General features: G+C 47.6%; 1 protein-coding gene across 3 annotated transcripts in view; it reads left to right on the top strand.

Moving 5' to 3' along the window:
• The first annotated feature begins 254 nt into the window (after positions 1 to 254).
• The window catches only part of GNB1 (G protein subunit beta 1), a 93,111-nt gene continuing 69,723 nt past the window's right edge, over positions 255 to 23,642 (top strand). For 2 of the 3 annotated variants that reach the window (XM_082615601.1, XM_082615600.1), the window contains exon 1: positions 255 to 455. The gene's annotated coding sequence lies outside the window, so the exon portion shown is untranslated. The remainder of the gene's footprint in view (positions 456 to 23,642) is intronic. The other variant, XM_082615599.1, reaches the window with a different exon arrangement.

The raw sequence follows: 23,642 nt of genomic DNA, 5'->3' as shown, positions 1-23,642 counted from the left end.
GCCCGGCGCGGACGAGAGGCAGGGCAGCCTTGTAGGCTCCCGGAGCGGGTCCCCGAGGGCGCGGTGCTGCCCCTTTAAGCAGCTCGCGTACGCGCGCGGGGCTGGCGCAGGGCCGAAGCGCGCGCGCGCGCTCCGGGGACTCGGTTGAGCGGTGCGTGCGCGCGCGGCGTGCGCGGTGACGCGACCGTGGGGTTTCCCGAGGCTGCGGGCAGGGGCCGCCGCGCCCATCCCGATGGCTGGAGGCGTCTGAGGGGCGGACGGAGGCGGCGGCGGCGGCGGGAGCGGGCGCGGGCGCGGGAGTGGAGCAGCCGCCGCGGGACCGACAGACCGAGCCTCGCCGGCGCACCTGCCCGCAGCGCCCGCGGAGCGGCCCGAGCGCGACCATCTCCCGGAGCGGCGGCCGAGGCGGCTGAGGCGGCGGGGAGCGGGCGCGGCAGGCGGGACGCGGTGTCGAGGTGAGCGCGGCGGCCGCGGTCCCGGCCGCAGCCCAGACCCCCAGCCCCGACCCTCACCCCCGCTCCTCCCCCGCCCCTCCCCATCGCCCCCCAGTCGCCCGCCCGCCCCGCCCCCACCCTCCCCGCCCCCACCCGGCCTCCGGGTCGCGTCTTCCTGCCCCGCCCGGGTGGGGTCTGCGGGGCGGGGGCGGCGGGGACCCCGCGGCCTTCGGCCGGAACCGAGACCGAAGTCCCGGGCTCGGGCCTGGATTGGGTCTCCGGGGTCTGGAGTCCAGGTCCGGGGCTCTGGTCTGGGGTACTGGGTGCAGGCCTGCGGTCCGGGTCCTGGGGTCCGCGGTGGGGGCGGGGCCGGAGGCTCCGGGGTTTGGGGTCCGGGTCCGGCGCCCCGCGTCTGGGAGGTGGCCCGGAGGAGGGGCGCCGGGCGGGCCAGGGAACAAAGGCGGCCGCGGCCCTGCCCCGCGGCGGGCGGTGGGCGCCGTCCTTGGCCGTGCGAGGACGAGCTGCGGGAAAAGCGGCCTTTCGGCTGCTCGCGGGGAGGCTGGCGTCGCCGCGGCGGAGAAATGAGGAAGCGGCGCCGAGGGCGCGCGGGGCGGACAAAGCGCCCGGCGAGCGCGAGCCCCGGCCCCGCGGTCGCCGCCGGGCCCGAGCGGGGCCGTCCGAAGACCCGGTGCGGGTGCGCAGCCTGCGGGCGGTGGCCGGGCTCCCGCGCCCCGTGCCGAATGAATGGCCCCCGGCGGGCCCGGCAAGATGGCGCGTCCGCCGCGCGGCCTTTGTCAGCCGCCGCCCGCGCCGCGGGGCTCCGGGGGCGCCGCCCGGGGGCGGGGGCGCGGCAGGGGGCGGCGGGCGAGGGTCGGTGTCGCCCTCGGCCCCGGCCGGGTGGAGGAGGGTGCTGGAAATTTCACCCAGGGATCGCTGAGCCATCGGACTTTGTAAAATCCTCCTGTATTTTTCCTTGCGAGTTGATGCTTGACTCAAGTGGTGTTTAAACATCTCTGAAGTCCTTTAAATTACCTCGTTGGCATACCCAAGTAGGTTTACCTACTTAATTCCTCTTTATGGAACCTTTTTAGTTAGGATTGTGAGTCTCACTGACTGAAGGAGAACAGCGATGTAGGGGTGTTTATTTTGGGAAAGGAAGTTGGTGGACATTTACAGTTAAAGAGTACGTTACTGAGTTTGTGCATAAATGATGTAAAAGTCGTAATCTGTAGTTCTGGTTTGGGGAGTATTAGAGCCCTTTTTTTTTTTTTATATTTTCATTTTGTTACCTGTTTGGTAACACAGTGATCTCCAATAACGTTTAATGATTAAGCAGTTGCTTATGAAATTATTAAGAAAATATTTAGATATTTTTCATAGTTAGCAAATAAGTGGAAGTATTAGCTTTGTGAGAAGTTCCCTTCCCTTCAGCCCCAGGTACTGGATAAGGTCTAAAATCCATTGTTATCGATAAGATTTCTACCTGAGTTCTTTGTTTTCTAATTTGAAGCTCTAGTCTTTTGGGGGTGGAGGGGGTTCGTATTTCAAAGAAAGATTTCAGTTTGCGTTCTATTAAGATAGATGGGGCCTGTTCTGGATTCTTCCGGAAGGTATATATTGCAAAAAGAAAACGAACAGGCAGTTCCTTTTTTGCTTCCTTACTAATATGGGTGTGTGGCTGGGGATAGGGCTGGTGCCACCAACATGGAAACAGGTCTTAGAACCTCCAGGCGGCAGAACTGGGTGGTAGCTTTTGGCTCGATTTAACTTTCTGACAGTTAGAGCTGTCAGAAATGGAGTGCAGCTGGAAGGGTCAGAGGCCGACCTGGCGGGATCCCGTCGGGGAAGATTTCCGGCTGCTGTAAGGCTGGACTGCAGGGCCTCTCTCCTCCCGAGACTCCCTCTGTTACACGCCTGTGACTTCACGGGCATTGTAAGTGCTGCAGTGTTGTGTTTTCTTAGAAGGTGAGAGCGGAGGAAAGCGAAGTTCAGGTTTTTGATGTACCTGTGGTTCGCTCCCACTTCTCCCTGCTTGGGCGGCCAGTGTTCGGGCTGCCTCTCATCTCCCGTGGAAATGGTCAAGAGTGTGCTTATAGAGAATATTGTTCAACTCCGCAGGTTTGATTCAGAGTTGACACTTTCTTAAATGGACATGCCCATCAGACAAGAATATTCCTTTCGTATGATATCTGAGTTTACGACAGAGCTGTATTTATGTCATCAGGCATGTACTAAGCAGAATGTTCTTTAATGATACCTTGATAAAGATTTCTCTCTGTTTGATGTCTTGAGTTACTTCTGTTTCAGGGGGAGTTGAAGTAAATTTCCTCAGATTTCATTTTAATCTCAGAAGAGGTTTGAAAGGCTGCCAAAAGGCTGTCAAATCTTTTCCATGCTTAGTGGCTTTGATTGCAGAGCTTGGAACACCTAGGTCTTATATTGACCACGTGAGAAGTGCACAGACTTTATGAGGAGTTAGTTTATTTCTCAAAGTTTTGTTTCTGTTAACCTTTTATTTCGCTAAAATTTTCTGTGTCTGTTATCCTTTAGTTTGGTTGGAAAAGTTGTATTTCTGCAATTAGCTTTGAGAAGGGTCTTCAGGACAGCTGCAGACTTACCCACCATCAGTTGCCTTTCACCCAGTACTTTAATAAATACCATTTTATTGCAGACGTGCAGTACTGGCATCAATTACAGTCTCTTCATTGGATTTGCTGGTTTCTCCACCCAAACGGGTTCGGCTCATGTTGGCTTCTAAATGGGATGAAGTTCTTACTGTCTAGAGGCTTTGGCTTTGGCATTAGTGGATTGGTAACAGATATGCTCAATTTTGTTATCTGGGCTTGACCATATGGCGTGCCGTATTATTTTAAAACCCTTATTTAGGATGAGTCTAATAAGGCATTGAGCAAAAAGTTTTAGGACTTTTTTAACCCTGGCATAAATTCTGATCTCTCAGGTTTGCATTTCTAGATAAGAGTGGTTGGAGAATTTATGAAGCAGGTAGTTCAGTTGAGTGTTTGGTTTAGTGAACATAGAATGAGGGGATAAAAACAAATTTAAACTGAGATCAGAGAAATAATTTATAAAATTGAATGTGTATCATTACTGGAAGGAAGAAACAGTCCAAATTTTTATGGAGAGTGTGGCTGTGTATTGAGTAATGCAACATTACACTGACTCTTGTGGAAAATGAAGAGTCCCACTTCTTTTTAGAGCTGTGAGTTTTCTTCCACAACTCTCATTTAAGAAAAACAGGCCATCTGTACACACTTGATTTGATCCGTGGATTAGAGGAATGCTAAAAGCTTTTGAAACCTTTTAGCCCTCTTGTTCTTGTTGCAGTGCCTGCCATTAGGTGCCACAGTAATTGATGGAAATTCCTACTGACTTCCAATGATAGAAAAGCTTCCCATTTTATAGTACAGTATTGCTTTCTTTGAGAAACTTGAGTATTCCCTTATTTGACTTACTAAGTTAAAATTCTGGGGAAAAAGCCATTTTTAAAAAGTTAATGATTAAAAGACCAAGTCAAGACTATCAAAAGTAATAATTCTGAAGAGATTATTCAGTTGCATCCATGTTGCCATTGATAAAAGGTTATGATTGAATAATTAGTTGCCCCAGGCGCTTTTTTTTGGTGGTGGTGGCGGGGGGCGGGGGGCGGGGCTTGCGGGATCTTAGTTCCCTGATCAGGGACTGAATTTGGGCCTACGGCAGTAAAAGCAGAGTCCTAACCACTGGACTGCCAGGGCATTCCTGGTCCAGGCTTAATTACTTTATCAAGGAGGGAAAGGCTATTTACTCTTTAACCTGTCAGGACTAGAATACTAAGGGGATTGAATATATTCTTGTTTACTTGTGGGTAATTGTGTGTTTATACGTGTCTGCGTGTCTTCTGACTCAGTCCTGTGGCAATTGTAAAATACATTCCCCACGCGGATTACAAGTTCTCTTGACTACCTTCAAGTGTTGTAGTTGGTAAAGCTTTAAAAAATTAGGGACACTTTCTAATTAGACAAGAGAGTGTTAAAGCTTCTACAACAGGTTTCCAAAAAAAATATTGTCCTAGGAACTTTAAGATAATTCCTGAACTGCTGGGAGGGAAAGAAATTCACTCTTTTCTTAAAGGACTGAGCCTGCCTGAGTTAGAACCCAGTTGTGTAACTGAACTTGCTGGTGTGGATGTGGGTTTGACTTCTCTGTGTCTGTTTCCGCATGTGTAAAACAGGCACACTAGAACCTCCTTCCTAGGGTGGTTGTGAGGATTGAGTGAGTTAGCATACGTGTGAAGCACTTGGAACAGTTCCTGGCCGCAGTGCTCTGTTAGAGGATCACCGTTTCTATTGCTTATGGCCTTGCTTTGTAACAGTTTTTTTTTTTTTTTTTTTTTTTTTTGGCACACACGGCATGAAGGATCTTAGTTCCCTGACCAGGGATTGAAAACGCTCTCCGAGGAGTCTTAACCACTGGACCGCCAGGGAAGTCCCTGTGACAGTCTTTTAAACTATGATAATGGTAGATTATAGAGAATTTAAGAAGATTCTTAACCACTGTGCACCACCAGGGAAGCCCCCATCACTTTAATTTACTACCTTACTTTGTCCCAAGTCATCTCTGACATTCTTTCTTTTCTCAAAAAGCCTTTTTTTTTTCTTAATTAAAATATAGTTGAGGGCTTCCCTGGTGCACAGTGGTTAAGAATCTTCCTGCTAATGCAGGGAACATGGGTTTGAGCCCTGGTCTGGGAAGATCCCACATGCTGCGGAGAAACTAAACCCGTGTGCCACAACTACTGAGCCTGCGCTCTAGAGCCCGCGAGCCACAACTGTTGAGCCCATGAGCCACAACTACTGAAGCCCGCGCGCCTAGAGCCTATGCTCTGCAACAAGAGAAGCCACCCCAATGAAAAGCCTGCGCACTGCAACGAAGAGTAGCCCCCGCTCGCCGCAGCTAGAGAAAGCCCACATGCAGCAATGAAGACCCAACGCAGCTAAAAACAAATAAAATAAATAAAATAAATTTATAAAAAAATACGGTTGATGTACAGTATTATGTTAGTCTCAGGTGTACTACGTAGGGCTTTGACATTTGCATACATTATGAAATGATCACCATGATAAGTCTAGTAATGCTCTGTCCCCATTCAAAGTTATTATAAAATTATTGACCGTATTTCTTTCTTTTCTTTTTTTTTTTTCTCCTGACCTCGCCACGAGGCTTGCGGGATCTTAGTTCCCTGACCACGGATTGAAACTGGTCCCCCTGCAGTGGAAGCATGGAGTCTTAACCGCTGGACTGTCAGGGAATTCCCCCTATTGACCATATTTCTTATGCTGTGTGTTATATCTCTGCGACTTATTTATTTATTTATCTTATTTTTAAAATAAATTTATTTTATTTATTTATTTTTGGCTAGGTTGGGTCTTTGCTGTGCGGGCTTTCTCTCTAGTTGTGGCGAGCGGGGGCTGCTCTTCGTTGCGGTGCGCGGGCTTCTCATTGCGGTGGCTGCTCTTGTGACGGAGCACGGGCTCTAGGCGCGCAGGCCTCAGTAGTTGTGGCATGCGGCTTCAGTAGTTGTGGCGCACGGGTTTAGTTGCTCTAGGGCATGTGGGATCTTCCCGGACCAGGGATCAAACAGGTGACCCCTGCATTGGCAGGCGGATTCTTAACCACTGCGCCACCAGGGAAGTCCCCTTATTTATTATATAACGAGGTTTGTACCTCTTAATCCCCATTCACCTGTTTTGTCCTCCTGCCCCTTTCTGGCTACCACCAGTTCTCTGAGTCTCATGAATAGCTATGAGTCTGTTTTCATTTTGTTCAAAAGGCTTTACCTTTATAGGACAGTTTTGATCCTATAATTCATTTTGAAACTGGTGAAATGATTCTTTATTTTTTAAAGCTCTCACTTCCATCTTCCTTTATGATGCTGAATTATTTTGGATTTCACAAAACATTCTTTGGCATCCCTTAATTTGACAGCTAGTGACAATGAAATATTTTTCATACATTCTCAAAAGTATTATAACCGGAAATTTGTTTAACAAATGCTCATTCAGCATCTTCTTTGCTAGGTGCTGAGTCTATAAATTAGAATGGGTGTGGTCCAGGACCTTATGTTATAGTTTAACAGGGAGGCTGACAAGCAGTTTATGTACAAAGGTGAAAAACAAGGGTGGTGGATCATAGGGGCAGCTAACCTAGAGTTTAGTGATGGCTTCCTAGGGAAAATGTTTTTTTTTTTTTGTGGGGGGTGTCTTACGTTCCTTTATTATATATATGCAGATCTGTTTTATGTACAATACTTGGTTCTGTCAAGTAATCTTACCAAGGTATTCTATTGGTAATCTTCCCCAAAATGGATTCAGGAAAATTAGATAATTGTGCACTTCATTACTACCGAAACGAGGGACTTCATTATTGCTTTTAGTTTTGGGGCCACACGAAGAGTTCGAAATAGACTTGGACTGGATTAAGGCAATAAATGTGAGCTGAAAGAAAACACAGGATTCAGAACAATTAATTAGACTGCGTATTTTGCTTGCATTAGAGTCACAATGTGAATAGCATACGTTATGCACATCTCATAGCTCTTTTGTTTCAGTGCAAGGGCTTCTGAACACCTCCGTGTGCGTGACTGATGGTGGCGGGGGAGGGAGGGAAGCAGCCTGTGTGACCTGTGGGAGACTTCCCCGAGGGCTCATTTCTTCTCAGCCTCTCCTTTCTTGGGTTCTTGTTTCAGTTTGTAATCAGCCAGGGTGACCTTGATGGCATCTTTGGCTATCATGGAGCAGTACAGTTTCACAGGGGGAAGGCAGAGCTCCTTGGTGATATCAGTGTTTTTTGCTTGTTTAAATGATTAAAAAAATTTTTTAATATTATTTACTTATTTGGCTGCGCTTGGTCTTAGTTGCGGCGTGCGGGATCTAGTTCCCTGACCAGGGATCAGACCCAGGCTTCCTGCACTGGGAGTGTGGAGTCCTAGCTGCTGGACCCCCAGGGAAGCCCCCGTGTTTTTCCTTTTTTAATATAAATTTACTTATTTTAAATTTATTTAATTTTGGCTGTGTTGGTTCTTCATTGCTGCGCGCGGGCTTTCTCTAGTTGCGGTGAGCGGGGGCTATTCTTTGTTGCGGTGCGCGGGCTTCTCGTTGGTGGTGGCTTCTCTCGTGGAGCGTGGGCTCTAGGCGCATGGGCTTCAGTAGTTATGGCACGCGGGCTCAGTAGTTGTGGCTCACAGGCTCTAGAGCGCAGGCTCAGTAGTTGCAGTGTACGGGGTTAGTTGCTCCGTGGCATGTGGGATCTTCCCGGAAAAGGGCTCGAACCTGTGTCCACTGCATTGGCAGGCAGATTGTCAACCGCTGCGCCACCAGGGAAGCCCTGCCCCCTGTGTTTTTGATGGTCGTGGCTTCCTCCACTGTCTTCCCCTTTACCCACTTGCTGGCTGACGAGCTCGAGGCAATGGCAGAACCACAGCCAAGTGTTTTAAACCTGCCGTTGACCATCTTCCTCTTTTCATCCACTTGGATCTGTAATTTCATTACATCACTGCACGCTGGAGCCCCACCAGTCTGGTTCCAACATTTTTAGGTGTTTTGTCAAGGAACCCCACTTTTGGGGGGTTTTCATAAGGATCAACAACCTTCTTGTGGTGGAGCCGAGCCAGAGCTGACAGGCGGGTGGCAGGCGCGGGGCTGGAGCAGCAGGGCCGCCTCTGTCTTGCAGGAAAATGTTTAAGTTGAGACCGAAAGGGTTCTCCAGTTGGAGGCTGCCTGGCTTGTGGAGGGGAAGGAAAGAGTGTTCCAGGCTGAGGAGATGGTTGTGTGTTTTTCATGCAACCAGTTGGCTTCCTTCACCGTCTCCAGCACGTATAGCAGGTGTGTAGTGCAAGATAGGTGCTCAGTAATTACTTATCGAATGAAAGAGAGCATGGGTTGTCTAGGGACAGAAGTTCCCAAGGGCTGGAGAGTGGTGAGAAATGGACACTGAGAGGTCAGAGCCTTGGTAAAGAATTTGCACTTTTACGTCGAGGGCTCTAGGAAGCCCTCAAAGGGTAAGGAGATGTACCTGATCAGGAACATCACTTGATCTTGAACTTGGAGCGTGCTCAGAGGAAGGAGGAAGACGGGTCAGATTCCAGATGGGATGCTGTAGAGAGGAAGGGGGTCTGGGCCAGGGTAGAAAAGCTGGTAACTGGTGACTGAGATGCTTAGGTGACTGCGTGGAAGGTCAGAAGGGAGTGAGCAAGTACAGGTTTCTCTCCTGGAAGTCCGGGTGGCTGTTTTGCATTTACTGAAATGAGCAGTGGTTTGATGGGAAGACAGTGAGTGAGTCTTTGCACCTTGGGTTTGGGGACCCCAGGAGGCGTTCCCACATTCTGCACTGGAGCACACCAGCCTTTACACGTTCTACTCCTTCTTGCAGAGCTCTTCTCCTGGAGGTCTGTTTGGACCGTCCGCTCCTTGCATTCAGATCTTTGTTCTGATGTCCCCTTCTTAGAGGGTGGTCTCCGCTCTCATGAATCTCTGTCTCCCTAGCCTCTATGTTGATCTGCCCACTAGTTGTAAGCTCCATGAAGACAAGTGCTTTGGTTCACTACCGTATTACCAGTCTCTGAAACACTCTGAAGTGTTTGTCCAATTGTAGGCTTTTGTACACGTGAACGTGGAGCTCTGGAGGAGTGGTCTGGATGAGTTATTAGTATGTAGATGGTGGTTGAAGTCTTGGGTTTCACCATCACTTAGAGCGAGGGGTCTCGAGTACAGTCTGTAGACTCGGGCTCATTAGGTCCAGGCTTCTGTCATGATCATATTAAGATGTCATTTGACTTTCACTGTGTTGACATTCCCACTGATGGTATGAAGCAGTGCTGGGTGACACTGCTGGTTCTGTAGCAGAAATCAAAGCCGTGGTACCAAGCCAGTTACAGCGGTGATTGTAGTCATAGTGTTCTTCGCTGCTATGAATTTGTGGTTTAAAAAAGAAAAATCCAGTTTAGTCTAATGCCCTTGATGAAGCAATCAAAATTAATTTTGTTAAACTTAACCTGAGTATCCATCTTTTTACTGGCCTATGTGACAAAATGGGAAGTTGGCATAAAGCACTGACGCACCTTAGCAGGTGAGAGCGGTCTTCTGGACAAGCGACCCTGCGATCGCTTGAGTTGAAAGAACAGCTGACAAAAAATGATGGCTGTTTAGACAGGGGAATTTGGCAGATATTTTCATAAAAACGAACGAAGTGAACCAGATACTTCAAGGAAAATAACTGACAGTATTGTTGGCAGTGATAAAATTTGAGCTTTCAAATGGAAATTTGAATTTTGGAAAACTTGATTCTGCTACCATGAGCTTGACAGCTTCCCAGTACTTAAAGACTTTTTTTTTGCAAGATAGGAGGTGATGCTAACGAAATGTTTCTTTTTTTAATGTTCTATAATAAAACGTGTCAACATTTGGAAGATCTGCTTAACTCCGTGAGCCGATATTTTCCAAATGGCCTGTGCTGGATGCCACTAACTCACAGATGGGAAAAGATCCCTTCAAAGCACAAGAATGGAGTGAAGCCCCTGGTGCTTGATGTAACAGTATGAAAAGTTAATTGACATAGTTTCAGATTCCACATCAGAACTACCCTTTTTTTATATATAAATTTATTTATTTTTGGCTGCATTGGGTCGTCTTTGCTGCGCGCGGGCTTTTCTCTAGTTGCGGCGAGCGGGGGCTGCTCGTTGCAGTGCGCAGGCTTCTCATTGAGGTGGCTTCTCTTGCTGCGGAGCATGGGCTCTAGGCACGCAGGCTTCAGTAGTTGTGGCTCACGGGCTTAGTTGCTCTGTGGCATGTGGGATCTTTCTGGACCAGGGCCTGAACCCGTATCCCCTGCATTGGCAGGCAGATAACCTCTGCGCCACCAGGGAAGCCCAGAACTACCCTTTAAGAAACTTACCACTTGTCAAGTTTTGATGTAGTATCAAAAAAGACTGTCTATATTTATTTGAAAAGGCTATTACAGTACTCCTCTCTTTTCTTTTTTATAAATTTATTTATTTTTTTTGCTGCGTTGTGTCTTCGTTTCTGCACACGGACTTTCTCTAGTTGCTGAGCGGGGGCTACTCTTCGTTGTGGTGCACGGGCTTCTCATTGCAATGGCTTCTCTTTGTTTCGGAGCACGGGCTGTAGGTGCCCGGGCTCAGTAGTTGTGGCTCATGGGCTTAATTTCTCTGCGGCATGTCGGATCTTCCCGAACCAGGGCTTGAACCCGTGTCCCCTGCGCTGGTAGGTGGATTCTTAACCACTGTGCCACCAGGGAAGCCCTACTCCTCCCTTTTCCAGCTACATATCTGTGAGGCTGAATTTTCCTCATCTCCTTCAACCAAAACAAGATATTGTACCAGATTGAGTGCAGAAGCAGATGTGAGAATCTAGCTCTCTCTACTTGAGGCAGGCATTAAAGAGGTGTGCTAAAATGTATAATATTGCTGCTCTTCTCACTAAGTTATTTTTCTAGTTATTTCTTTTTTTTAAATTAAAAAATTTATTTATTTATTTATTTATTTGGCTGTGCTGGGTTTTAGTTGTGGTACGCGGGGTCTTTGTTGCGGCATGCAGGCTCTTAGTTGTGGCGCTCTTAGTTGTGGAATGCGGGATCTAGTTCTCTGACCAGGGATCGAACCCAGGCCCCCTGCATTGGGAGCGCAGAGTCTTAGGCACTGGACCACCAGGGAAGTCCCTCTAGTTATTTTTTGTAAAAATATTATTTATGGTAATATGTAATAGGCTTATTAAACATTTTTTTAAGTCTCTGCTTTAGTTTCTAGTGTAGTAAATATCCATTGATATAACCCACATAAACAAAAGCCCCTGGGATCCTCAGTAATTAAGAGTGTAAGGGAAGCCTGAGACCAAGCCTCTGAGCAGCAGTGATTTGGAGAGCAGTGCGGTGGTTAAACTGGCCGGGGCACGTCAAGGGCCTTAGCCCCAGGTGCCTGCAGGGACCAGAGAGGTCCTCCGCTGGAGACAGGTAACCTGTCCTGATGTGTCGTTACAGGTGTAGAACTGTGCCTTTTCCTGGGGAGAACCACCACCCAGAGATTCTCTAAAGGTTGAAGACCCTTTGGTGTAGCTTGGGTGTTGAGGGATGGCAGAGTTTAAGCAGCTTGTAGGAGTGGTCAGAAGTTGGAAGAACATCAGAGCAGAGTCAGTGCTTAAGAGAGTCTCTGAGAGGGAAGGGAATTGTCAAAGGCAGATTTGGTTGGGATTCAGTGGTCAGGACTCCCCAGGGCCGATGAGTGGCAGTGGGCTGTGGGGAGGCTCTGAAGGAAAAGAGTGGAGAGGCATGTGGGATTGAGGGAGGGCTCTGTTCCCGCCTTCTTTTTTTTTTGTGGCCGTCCTGCACGGCATGTGGTTTCTTAGTTCCCCCAACCAGGTTCGAACCTGTGCCCCCTGCAGTGGAAGCGCAGAATCTTAACCGCTGGACCTCTGGGGAAGTCCCTGTTCTGCCTTTACTTTATTTTATTTATTTATTTTTAAAATAAAATTTATTTATTTATTTTTGGCTGCGTTGGGTCTTCGTTGGTGCGCGCAGGCTTTTCTCTAGTTGCGGCGAGCGTGAGCTGCTCTTCGTTACGGTGCCGTGGGCTTCTCATTGCGATGGCTTCTCTTGTTGCGGAGCACGGGCTCTAGGTGCGTGGGCTTCAGTAGTTGTGGCACATAGGCTCAGTAGTTGTGGTTCACGGGCTCTAGAGCGCAGGCTCAGTAGTTGTGGCGCACGGGCTTAGTTGCTCCGCGGCATATGGGATCTTCCTGGACCAGGGCTCGAACCCATGTCCCCTGCATTGGCAGGCGGATTCTTAACTACTGCGTCACCAGGGAAGTCCCCTGCCTTGATTTTAGTTGGAGTAGCTTGAGCATTGTCAGGTGCTGAGAGGAAGGAGCACCTGTAAACAAGGGGAGGGAGAGTGTCAGTGAAATGCACATTCAAGGCTGAGCAGTACCAGCCGGCAGCTGGTGATGGGGCAGTGACGAGAGACGCCCACCCCCCTCTGGTGAGAGGAACGTCATCTGTCCGATGGCGGGTGGAAAAGGTTGTGCTGAAAGAGAAATCAGGGCAGGGCCATAGAGATGGCTGGTTTCATTTTAAAAGGGCGGTGGAAACACCTGAACTCGAGAGCAAGGGGAGGTGAGGGGATGAGGCCGGCAGATACCTGGGCAGAGGGAGAAGCCCCGAGACAGGACCGGGCGAGGAACTGAAATAAGGGGGCTTGGGAATTGGAGGACGGCACAGAAGGACCGTGGCCCTTCCGTCTTCCACCTGCAGTTCTCTTGGCAGTAGATGAACTTGCATTTTGCAGATGACCCCAGTGTTGTCAGCTCGGCCTTAGTAGGTGCCTACTATGCTAGCTAGGCACCATGCTAAGAACTTGACGGTATTACTGTTTGATCGTCTAATCAGCTCTGAGCCAGGTCCTGTGAATAGCCCCATTTCATAGGTGGCTAAACCTATGGGGTGATTAGGTAATTGGCCAGAGTCACAGCCAGGAATCTGTGGAACCCATGTTTGAACGTCAGTTGTTTGCCTCTAGAGCCCGTGCTCTTAATTATTACCCCATGGACCATCTAGTTTGAGCTCCTCTCCCCGACTCTTTCATCTCAGAGGACTTCTGTGTCTGCATCCGCCTCCTTCATATATTATTAAAGGGAAGATTCTTCCACTTGAGAACATACTCACCAACAGTTTTATCTTTAGTTTCTTCTTCAGGGGCTCCTTCTAGTCTGTCTTCAAACGTGACTAATAAGTCTTATATAACTTAATCTCCCAGTTAATCTTGGTATCCTTTTGAGCCACTATTCTTATTTTTCTCTGTTTAAAATTAAACTCCCTGGACAGGAGATCTGTCTTCACTGCCTCAGTTCCTCCATCTGTCCTGTCCTCATTTTTTTTTTTTTTAATATTTATTTGTTTATTTTTGGCTGCATCAGTCTTAGTTGTGGCGTGTGGGCTCTTCGTTTTGGCGCGGGCTTAGTTGTCCCGCAGCGTGTGGGATCTCAGTTCCCCGACCAGGGTTCGAACCTGCGTCCCCTGCATTGAAAGGTGGATTCTTAACTGCTGGACCACAGGGAAGTCCCCCTGTCCTTATTCTTTGAGGGCCTTGTTCCTGTTCCTCCTAAGTTATCACTGTTATTGTTTTCATAAAGATGTCCTTTTCAGTAAGTCCATTTTACTGTCCCCAGTTTTTATCTTTAACTTTTGTACTTTAATAATAAAAGTGTTTAATTGTTTATTGTACAAAATTAGGATTATAAAAATGAAGGGGAGAGGACTTCTCTGGTGGTCCAGTGGTTAAGAATCCGCCTTCCAGTGCAGGGGACATGGGTTCGATCCCTGGTTGGTGAGTGAAGATCCCACATGCTGCAGGGCAGCTAAGCCTACGAGCTACAACTACTGAGCCTGCGTGCCCTAGAGCCTGCGTGCTGCAACTAACGAGCCCACATTCTGCAACTGCTGAAGCCCATGCGCTCTAGGGCCCGCGTGCTGCAACTGCTGAGCCCGTGAGCCACACTTGCTGAGCCCATGTGCCACAACTACTGAAGCCCGCGTGCCTAGAACCCGTGGTCCGCAACAAAAGAAGCCACCACTTGCCGCAACTAGAGAAAGCCCGCGTGCAGCAACGAAGACCCAATGCAGCCAAAAAAAACAAAAACAAAAAAATAAAAATGAGGGGTAAAGTCTATAATTTACTTATCTGGAAATAACCTATAATATTATGTTGTTGTATTTTCATTTAGTTTTGTTGCTCATGCACATGTATTCAGAGATTCCTCCACCCCCCAGATTAGCGATCACACTGTATGTGTAGATTTTTAAATTCTACTTTTTCTACTTTGTTACACATTATGTTTACATCTTTGAAAACATGACCGGTAACTACATAACAGTTGATGGTGTTCCTTCCTCCATGGCTTCTCCGTGCCCATGTGCTGGACATCCTGGCTCTGCAGTCTGAGCTTTGAGGCTGTGAGCAAGTTGTGTAACTCCTCTCTCAGTTTTCCCGTCTCCTGGGCTGGTGGTGAGGATGAAACGAGATGGTGCAAATGGAACACTTACCCCCGTGCTTAGCGTGGCGCAAGCACTGACGTATTTGCTTCCGTTACCAGCTCTGCCTGTGACCTTTGCCTCCTTTGCCTTCCTCCTTTCCTCACACGCTTCCCCAAGCCGATCCCTGCTCTTCACTTCTGTCTTTGTGGTTGCTCTCTCACCTAAGGTCTTCAGCGGTTCCTCGGTGTGGCTCTGAAATGTTACTCTCAGTTTCCCGGGGCTGCAGTAACAACTGACCACAAAAGGGGTAAAACAGCAGAATTTAACAACTGACCACAAAAGGGGCGGCTAAAACAGCAGACTTTATTCTCTCATGATTCTGGAGGCTGGGAGTCTGAAGTCAAGGTTTGGACAGGGCAGCTCCCTCCGATGCCTCTTTCTGGCTTCGGGTAGTTGCTGGCAGTCCAGTTTCTGCCTGTTTTATGTGGCCTTCTCTCTGTGTCTGTCTCTGCTCTTATAAGAACACCAGTCATTGGATGAGGGCCTCATCCATTGTGACCTCATTTTGAGTTAAAACTAATTATACCTGCAAAGACCTTTTTTCCAAATAAAGTCACATTTACAGGTTCCAGGTGACAAGAATATTCGAGGGACACTTTTCAACCCACTACAGTTACCTAGAGCTTCCTCCTGGGCCCTGTTTTCGTTGTGTTCCTAGCTCCCTGTCTCCCATGTCTTTACCTTCTTTTCATGGCCGAGCTTGTAAAAAGAAGTCTCAGTTGCAGGTTGAAGAAAACAATAGAGAGAACTTAGGTAGAAAAGGAAAATGTCTGATCGGGATTCTGGATGTCTCACAGAACCAAAGCTCAGGAATAGAGCTGGGCTTTTTGGGTCAGCGTGGGGTCAGAGGATGGAGAAACCCTTCAGGAGTCTCTGCCCATCTCATTTCCATTCTCCTTGTCTGTAAGTGCCTCGATGTTTCTGCTTGCAAAGTAAAAAAGCTCCCTGAAATGGTCATTTTCCTCTGTTCTCATCATATTTTGCCTCTTGGCATTGAACTCACTTGACCACCACCTCTTTGAAACACACTCCTCTCTTAGTTCCTGGTTCTCCTTCTGCCGCTTTGTCCTTCTTGGTTTCCTTCCAAGGTTCCTCTTTTGCCTGCCCTGCCTGCCTTCAGTTGTCTGGTGTTTCTCCATCTTGAGTCCAGGATTCTCTCTGTTCTTGGGCTCTCCTTAGGTGATCGTGGCTGTTCCCATCTGTTCTTGTCTGTTTTAAATGCTGTTTACTGATAGTTTTGAAGACTCTCAAATTTATATCTCTACTGCAGCCTTTCTGATCTCCAGACTCGTCTGTCTTCGTGTCCACCTGACATCTCCTTCCTTTTGCTGTTTTCACTGATGGGTCCTTGATCCTTTAGGTCTCAGCTTGAGTGTCACCTCAAAGAGGCTTTTTCTGGCCACCACTGTTGCTCTTGATCACGTTGATTGACCACAGTTACTGCTTCATGGTGTTCCCCTCAAATTGTGTTTGCAGAGTTGTGAGGCTCTGTCTCTCACTCTCCCAACTAGCACAGGCTGGAAGTAGAGGGCGTGCCAGTTGGGCTCCTCATGTGGGCAGGGTTAGTTCTTGAACCTGACTGAGTCAGACCCCCTGAAAGTGTCCGTCGGTCCATCTGTAAGCCTGAGACTCAGGTGGTTTAGAGGAATGTCCCAAGCGAACGTGATGCAGTTAGGTTTGGGGAGGTTTGGGGACAGTGGCCTGTGAAACCACTTAACGAGGGCTTAACGTCTAGGTGGTTTTCCGGAGAATGGATAGGAGGGTTATTGGAAAGGCTTGAGATTGCTTAACCACTGTTGGGGTGTGGGTTTGGGGATGGCTGCCGTAGACCCAGAGAGATGAGAAGGGAAGAGGGCAGGGAGCTTTTCCTGGGAATCGATGCCCTCAGAGCAGGGAGAATCTCAGTGCCTAACACTGATTGGCAAGGCATTTAAAATGTGCTTTTTGAATCAGTAACAGACCATCATGTCCTCTTTACATTTTCTTAAAATATGGGAACTGACCGCACACATTTCCCATAATTTAAAACTTGACATATTCAGGAAAATGCTAAGCTGCTGAGTAGTGTGCTACACTTTAGCTATGAAAGAAGAGCTTTAAAACAGCAGCTCTTCTAGTTTAAACGTTTGTTCACAGACTTAGATAATGCTAGCTTAAAAAAAGAAAACCTTCTGAAATTGTTGGGCTCTGTCTTCCTGGGTCTGTGGAGCCCACTCAGCAGCTAGGGTTTGAGTGTCTCGGGGGCCAGGACAGGCCCAGTGCTGGAAGGACCCTCTAGACAATTTTTGTTTTTTGCAGCTGTCTTTTTTCTTTTGTGGAAACAGAAGAATGACATCCTTGAGGGTAATTTTTGCAGGAATAGGTTATAATAGCAATAGAGGCTATTGCTAATGTCCATTCCACTAACTGACCTTTGGGTACCAGTGAGGAGGGAAAGGACATATGGATCAACCCAGATCAGATGTGAAGGAGGAGACAGCACGAAGAACGCCCCCCAAAGCAGTGGCTCCTCCCTTCCGTCGTGGAAGTGCCAAGCCCCTGGGAGGCGCAGGCAGCATTCTCCCCTTGCTTTTGGTCTCCATTGTTGCTTGTCTGCAGACATCTGTAGTTAGTCGTCACAATGTGTGGTGTGCTACAGGGATGCTGCTTAACAGCCAAGGGTGAGCCAGCCCAAGACATCACCGGTCCAAGGCTGAGAGCTCTGACTTAAACTAACATGCATCCTGCAGTTAAACAAACGTGCGCATGGCCTTGCATCAGTTACCTGTTGGTGCATAACACACTGCCCCCCAAACGTAACGAGTTCAAGCAGTAACTGTGTGTTCACCGTTGGCAGTTGGGCTCTGTGTTGTGGGGGGCTCTGCCCACTAATGCGTCTGCAGTCCGTTGGCACTTCTGGGAAGGCCTTGCCTGCATGGACTTCTCGCCAGGCTGCACCTCTGTTCTCCATGTGACCTCTCCAGCAGGCCAGCTCAGGCCTCTCAGGGTAGCCGAGTGGTAAGAGGGCGGGAGCAGAAGTTGCTAGGCTTCTTGAGGCCATACGTAGAAGTCACACAGTGTCGCCTTTGTTACATTTTGTTGGTCAGAGCAAGTTATGAGGCCTAGTCCAGACTGGAAGTGTAGAGAAATAGTGAACCTGGTTCTTACAGGAGGAGCTGCAAACAATCTGTGGCCATTTCTTAAATCTCTCAAGACCTCTCTGTAACATGACACTTGGAATTGCCTGCTTTAGGATGTCCAGTTAATACGAAGATTTCTGTGGGATGGATTCCAGAAGTGAACTGCTTAAAGGCATCAATTTATTTAACAGACATTTGCCATGTACTTACTTTTAGCAAGACACTGTGATTGGTGATGTGCAAGTACTGGGAAATAGCTTCTAGTCTTTTCTTCTTTTGGGGAAGACTGTGAACTAGCGAATAAGCAAGTTTCAGAGCTGTGGTGAGTGCTGCAAGATCCAGAGTGGAGGGAGGGCCCTTGGCTTTAGGTTACTTGGGGAAGGCCGTTCTGAGCAGCTGGCACCTGAAGGAGGAGAAGCCAGGTAGGAGCGGAGCCTGGTCACTTCACGTGCAGAGAAGAGCAACCGCAAAGGCCCTGAGGGTGGGGAGAGGCCAGCGCGGCTGAAGCTTTGTGCCCCGGGAGCGAGGCGGTGGAAGTCAGTGTCAGTCAGTGTCGGAGAGGAAGCTGGCCTTGGCCTCCTGGCCCAGTTTGCCAGGACAGTGTCAGCTTCACCTGGTGAGCCGGGATTCTGTGAAGGGAGTGCCCTCTTTGACTATTAGACGTGCCCTGGTGGACAGTGCATTTTATGGTCACTCTGATGTGGAAGAAAGTTTGGGTCTTTCCCTCGGTGCGGTGGACACCACTGCACAGTTCTAAGCAGGAAGTGACCAGATGTGAATTTTAAAAGGTTCAGTTGCCGAAGGAAGAATGGATTGTTGGGGTGAAAATAGAAACAAAGATCATTTAAAGGATACTGTTGATGAGAGACGATGTGGTTTGGCTAAGGATGGGGGCTGAGGAAATGGGAGTAAGTGGACAGACTCATATCTGCTCTGGAGGTCGAGCCAGCCACGGTGCTGATGATCTAGGACGATTCTTTTTTTTTATTTTGGCTGTGCCTGGCAGCATGTGGGCTCTTATTTCCCCGGCCAGGGATCGAACCTGTGCCCCATGCTATGGCAGCACAGAGCCCTTAGCCACTGGACCACCAGGGAATTCCCCTAGGACAGTTCTTAGGTGGTTGCTTTGCAAACTTAGGGGCCGATGATGGTCGGGCACTGAGATGAGGCCAGATGGGTGGCTCAGGTTTGTTGACAGTCCAGTGGGGACGAGAGAGCTATCCTTGGAACATTTGAAGTTAAAAATGGACATAGAAAACCAAGTGCAAGTGTTGGCTCGTAAGTATGTTGGCCTGGAGTTCAGTCCGGAAGTCATAGGTAACAATTTCAGTTCTTGTGAATGATGCTCTCACCTGCGCCTGGGAGGTAGGAAGAGGAGGCAGCGGGATGCCCAGCCAGTGAAGGAAGGAGAGGGCAGCCCTTCCTCAGTCAGGAGGGTGGGGATCCCCGCGTAGAGTGCTGTTGAGGGGTCAGGTGAAAGGGGTCCCTCAGATTTAGGGACTGTAGGTGCTGGGTGGTGGGCAGTGAAAGACAGATTGCGGGGAGTTAAAACATGGGAGTTGAGGAAGGGGAGACCACCTGTGTAGATGTGGCTTCAGGAAGTTTTGCTGTGGGAGGAGGGGGGCAAGGAAAGGGCTCTGTAGTTGGTGGGTGATGTGGGGAACCGTGGAGTGGTCTGTTTTTAAATAGGGGGCTCCTAAACCCGGGTGTTTATTTGGGTGCATCCAGAACTCAACTGTGTGAATGAATCCCCTGGGATCTTATTAGATGCAGATCCTAATTCAGTCTGCGGCCAAGTGAGTGAGCTTTCCTAACAAGCTCCCAGGTGCCTCTGGCCTTGCTGGTCCCTGGACCACACATGGAGAAGCAATCACAATTGATGTTGTTAGAAACTAGCTGGTAGAGGGAATTGATGCAGTAACAGAAGGCTAAACGCCTTAAGAAAAGCTGGGGGGAGGGGCGGTTCTTATCTGTCTCGTCACTGGTGCCAGCTGTTTGTATTGGCCTTTCATTTCAGCTGGTCTCATGGCTTCAAAGTTTGTCCTAATGGGTATGCTACTCCCTCCAGCCGAGCAAGTTAGCTGTGACATGGGATGTGTGATAGACCTATTTTCATTTTAACTCTTTTTTTTTTAAACATCTTTATTGGTGTATAATTGCTTTACAATCGTGTGTTAGTTTCTGCTTTATAACAAAGTGAATCAGCTATACATATACATATATCCCCATATCTCCTCCTTCTCGTTAACTCTTGTGAGGTTAAACAGCAGTTTTAATTAGCATAGAATTTAATTTGTTTTATGTCAGAAAAATGGGTTGAACTAATTAGCTTTCAGCAAACAATACCTTACTGTCATTTCAGCAACTCTCCTATACATAACAGGCTGCATAAAGTGCCTGCTAAATGTGCTCAGAATTTTAAGGTTTGGAAGAGACAAAATGAGATCAAGAAAGATGGCTTTGATTGGGAGGGGGAGGGATTAAATTTCAAACGAAACAAAAGATTGTTTTTTCATCGAAGACATGTAACGAGGGCTTCCCTGGTGGCGCAGTGGTTGAGAGTCCGCCTGCTGATGCAGGGGACACGGGTTCCTGCCCCAGACAGGGAGGATCCCACATGCCGCGGAGCGGCTAGGCCCGTGAGCCATGGCCGCTGAGCCTGCGCGTCCGCAACGGGAGAGGCCACAACAGTGAGAGGCCGGCATACCGCAAAAAAAAAAAAAAAGACATGTAACGAAGCCGCATTACAAGTGGGTGCAGGCTAACGTAGGTGTTCCCTGATAAATGGAATATAAGTAGCTCTGAAGCTTTTTACATACTGGCCTGTTACAAACTTTGGGGTGTTCTTGGGGAGAGAGTTTGAGGGTAACTGGGTCATCTGGCAGGAGAGGCAGAGAGGAGGAGCCAGGCACTTGGTGAATAATGGTGATTGGACAGGCAGGTTTCTCTCACTGCCACCCCCTTGTCTTTCCTGCGTATTATTCCTGTGACTGAGCTGGCTGAGATTCCGGGACAAGGAAGCAGGAACCTCCGAAGGCTCCGGCTCTAGGTGCACGTGTGCTGCTGCTCCTGCCCTCCTGTGCCCTCATCCTACCTCAGAGACACCAGGGGAGAAGGACCAGGGCCACGATCCATGCCTGCAGTTAAGCTCTTTGTCCTGAATGCTTGGCTGAAATAAACTTTACGGTTGCTTTAGATTGAGAGTGTTTTTACTGTTACTGCGGAGGTCAGTAATTTGAGCCATGCTAAGATAATGGTCAGAAAAGTCAAAGAGCAGAGGTTCATGACAAGAACCATGGGTCTTACAGAAGCTTGTTTTTGTAAATAACTTACTCCTTTATGGAAACTAACTTTAGAAATAATTTTTTTGAATTCTTAGGCAAATTGACCAAGGTCATTTTTTTTTATGATTGTTAGGCCTAAAACTCTTCTCTTTTTTCATAAAGAGAAAAACATGTTTAAGTCAGCTATAAGACCTAACTTAGGTGCATTATTGAAGAGATAAAAGAGAATTTGAATAGACCTGAACACAGAATTTGAATGCAGTTCTTCTGTATGCACATGCTGGGATATTTTTTAATTGTCACCTAATTTGGACAGATAAATATTTGAGAAGAGTCAGTTCTATAAAAGAAAGATGAGGGGAAAGTGTTCTATTAGATATAAACAGGAAGGTTCTATAAAGCATAGGTAGGTAGAACAAAGTAGTCTAGATGATCTATAAATTTATGGGAATTTACTTCTTGATTAGTGTAGCATTTTATTTTTTTATTATTATTTTTTTAAATTTATTTATTTTGTTTATTTTTGGCTGTGTTGGGTCTGTTGGCTGCGCACAGGCTTTCTCTAGTTGCGGCGAGCAGGGGCTACTCTTTGTTGAGGTGCACGGACTTCTCATTGCGGTGGCTTCTCTTGTAGAGCACGGGCTCTAGGTGCGTGGGCTTAAGTAGTTGCAGCATGCGGGCTCAGTAGCTCTGACGCGTGGGCTTAGTTGCTCTGCGGCATGTGGGAGCTTCCCGGACCAGGGCCTGAACCTGTGTCCCCTGCATTGGTAGGCGGATTCTCAACCACTGCACCACCGCCAGGGAAGGCCCCTAGTGTAGCATTTTAAATCAATTGGGAATGGATGGTTTGTAATGTAACAGATGTTGGATCAACTGGCAGTCTTTTGGAAAAAATTAAGTGGACAACTCTACATTCCACAACACATAGAGATTCTGGCTGGATTAAAGACTTAAATGTAAAAATTAAAACATGGAAATATTAGAAAAATATTGTGAGAAATATTTTTTAACCTTTGAGGTGGGGTGTTTGGGGAAGGGGTTTCTTAGCATGACACTAAGGTCATAAGCCATAAAAAGATTATCTGCTTGAATACTCAGAACATACCTATAGCAAAAGATACCTGATAGAGGAATTTTGTTTTTTTGACCTCGCCAACATGGCATTTAGGATCTTAGCTCCCTGACCAGGGATCAAACCTGCACCCCCTGCAGTGGAATCAGGGCATCTTAACCCCTGGACCACCAGGGAAGTCCTGATGATAGGGAACTTTGAACTGTAGTTCAAAGACAAGCAAGTTGGAGAAAATATTAGATATGCATATATATATATGTATATATAAAAGATAAGAGGTTAATATCTTTAGTATAAAAGGACATTTCCAAACTAAATTGTTCAGCAAGTTTATTTTTAGAAATTTATTCATGGGGGAAAAAAGTAAGAGAATCCTTGTTACAACATTCGTTATAAAAACAAAATAGTAAAAACAGGGCTTCCCTGGTGGCGTAGTGGTTGAGAGTCCGCCTGCCGATGCAGGGGACGCGGTTTCATGCCCCGGTCCGGGAAGATCCCGCGTGCCGCGGAGCGGCTGGGCCCGTGAGCCATGGCCGCTGAGCCTGCGCGTCCGGAGCCTGTGCTCCGCAACGGGAGAGGCCACAACAGTGAGAGGCCCGCGTACCGCAAAAAAAAAAAAAAAAAAAAAAAAAAGAAACCTTCACCTAGAATTTTTGGTAAGAAAGCAAAAAATTGTCGGTAGTTACTAGAATATAAGTTCCATGAGGGCAGAGATCTTTTTTTTTAATACACGTGGGTAGTTTTTATTTAAATATAAATGGCATTATACTTTATGTACTTTTTTTTTTTGGCTGTACGAGGGCCTCTCACTGTTGTGGCCTCTCCCGTTGCGGAGCACAGGCTCCGGACACGCAGGCTCAGCGGCCATGGCTCACGGGCCCAGCCGCTCTGCGGCACGTGGGATCTTCCCGGACCGGGGCACGAACCTGCGTCCCCTGCATCGGCAGGCGGACTCTCAACCACTGCGCCACCAGGGAAGCCCTACTTTATGTACTTTTATGTATCTTAACGTATTTTGAATATATTTCCAGAGGGCAAAAAGATCTTTATCTTTTTTATTCCCTAATATCTCCTCAAACAGTGCCTGGAATGTAGTACATCTCAAAAAATATTTGTGGAATGAACCAGTGGATGAATCTAAATGCCCATCAGTGGGAATTTATTAAATTAAGGTACATGCAGAATACTGCGAAGCTGTTAAAAAAATTTAAGGTAGCCCTATTTCGTTGTCCTGAGGAGATGACCACAGTGCAGCAAATAAAGTCTGGAAGAAATATACACTCCTGGGCATCCCTGTGAAACAGATGTTATTTCTTGGGGGTAGATGGGGACAAGGAACATGCTGTACAGTAAGATAATGTTTTATCTGCATTTTTTGTGGAAAAAATACCAAGATCATTATAATTAGGAAAAAGATATTTTCATTTTGGAAGAAATGTTAAAGCAAATTATTTATATTTGAAAGTTTTAGAAGCTCTCTCAAAGTTAGCATGACTGAAATGAGAATATTATAGAAATTTCATAGTTTTAGTTTGTTTGCCTTTATTTTTTTCATTGAGGTATAATTGACTAAGTTTGCCTTGGAGGTAAAAGAGTTTTATTGGTGCTGTAGTCTGCTCTTTTGTAGCTTTTTGGG

Source organism: Mesoplodon mirus (genome assembly GCF_964341445.2).
Source record: "Mesoplodon mirus genome assembly, chromosome: 3".
NCBI classification, from domain to species: domain Eukaryota; kingdom Metazoa; phylum Chordata; class Mammalia; order Artiodactyla; family Ziphiidae; genus Mesoplodon; species Mesoplodon mirus.
This window is presented reverse-complemented; position numbering and strand designations above follow the sequence as displayed.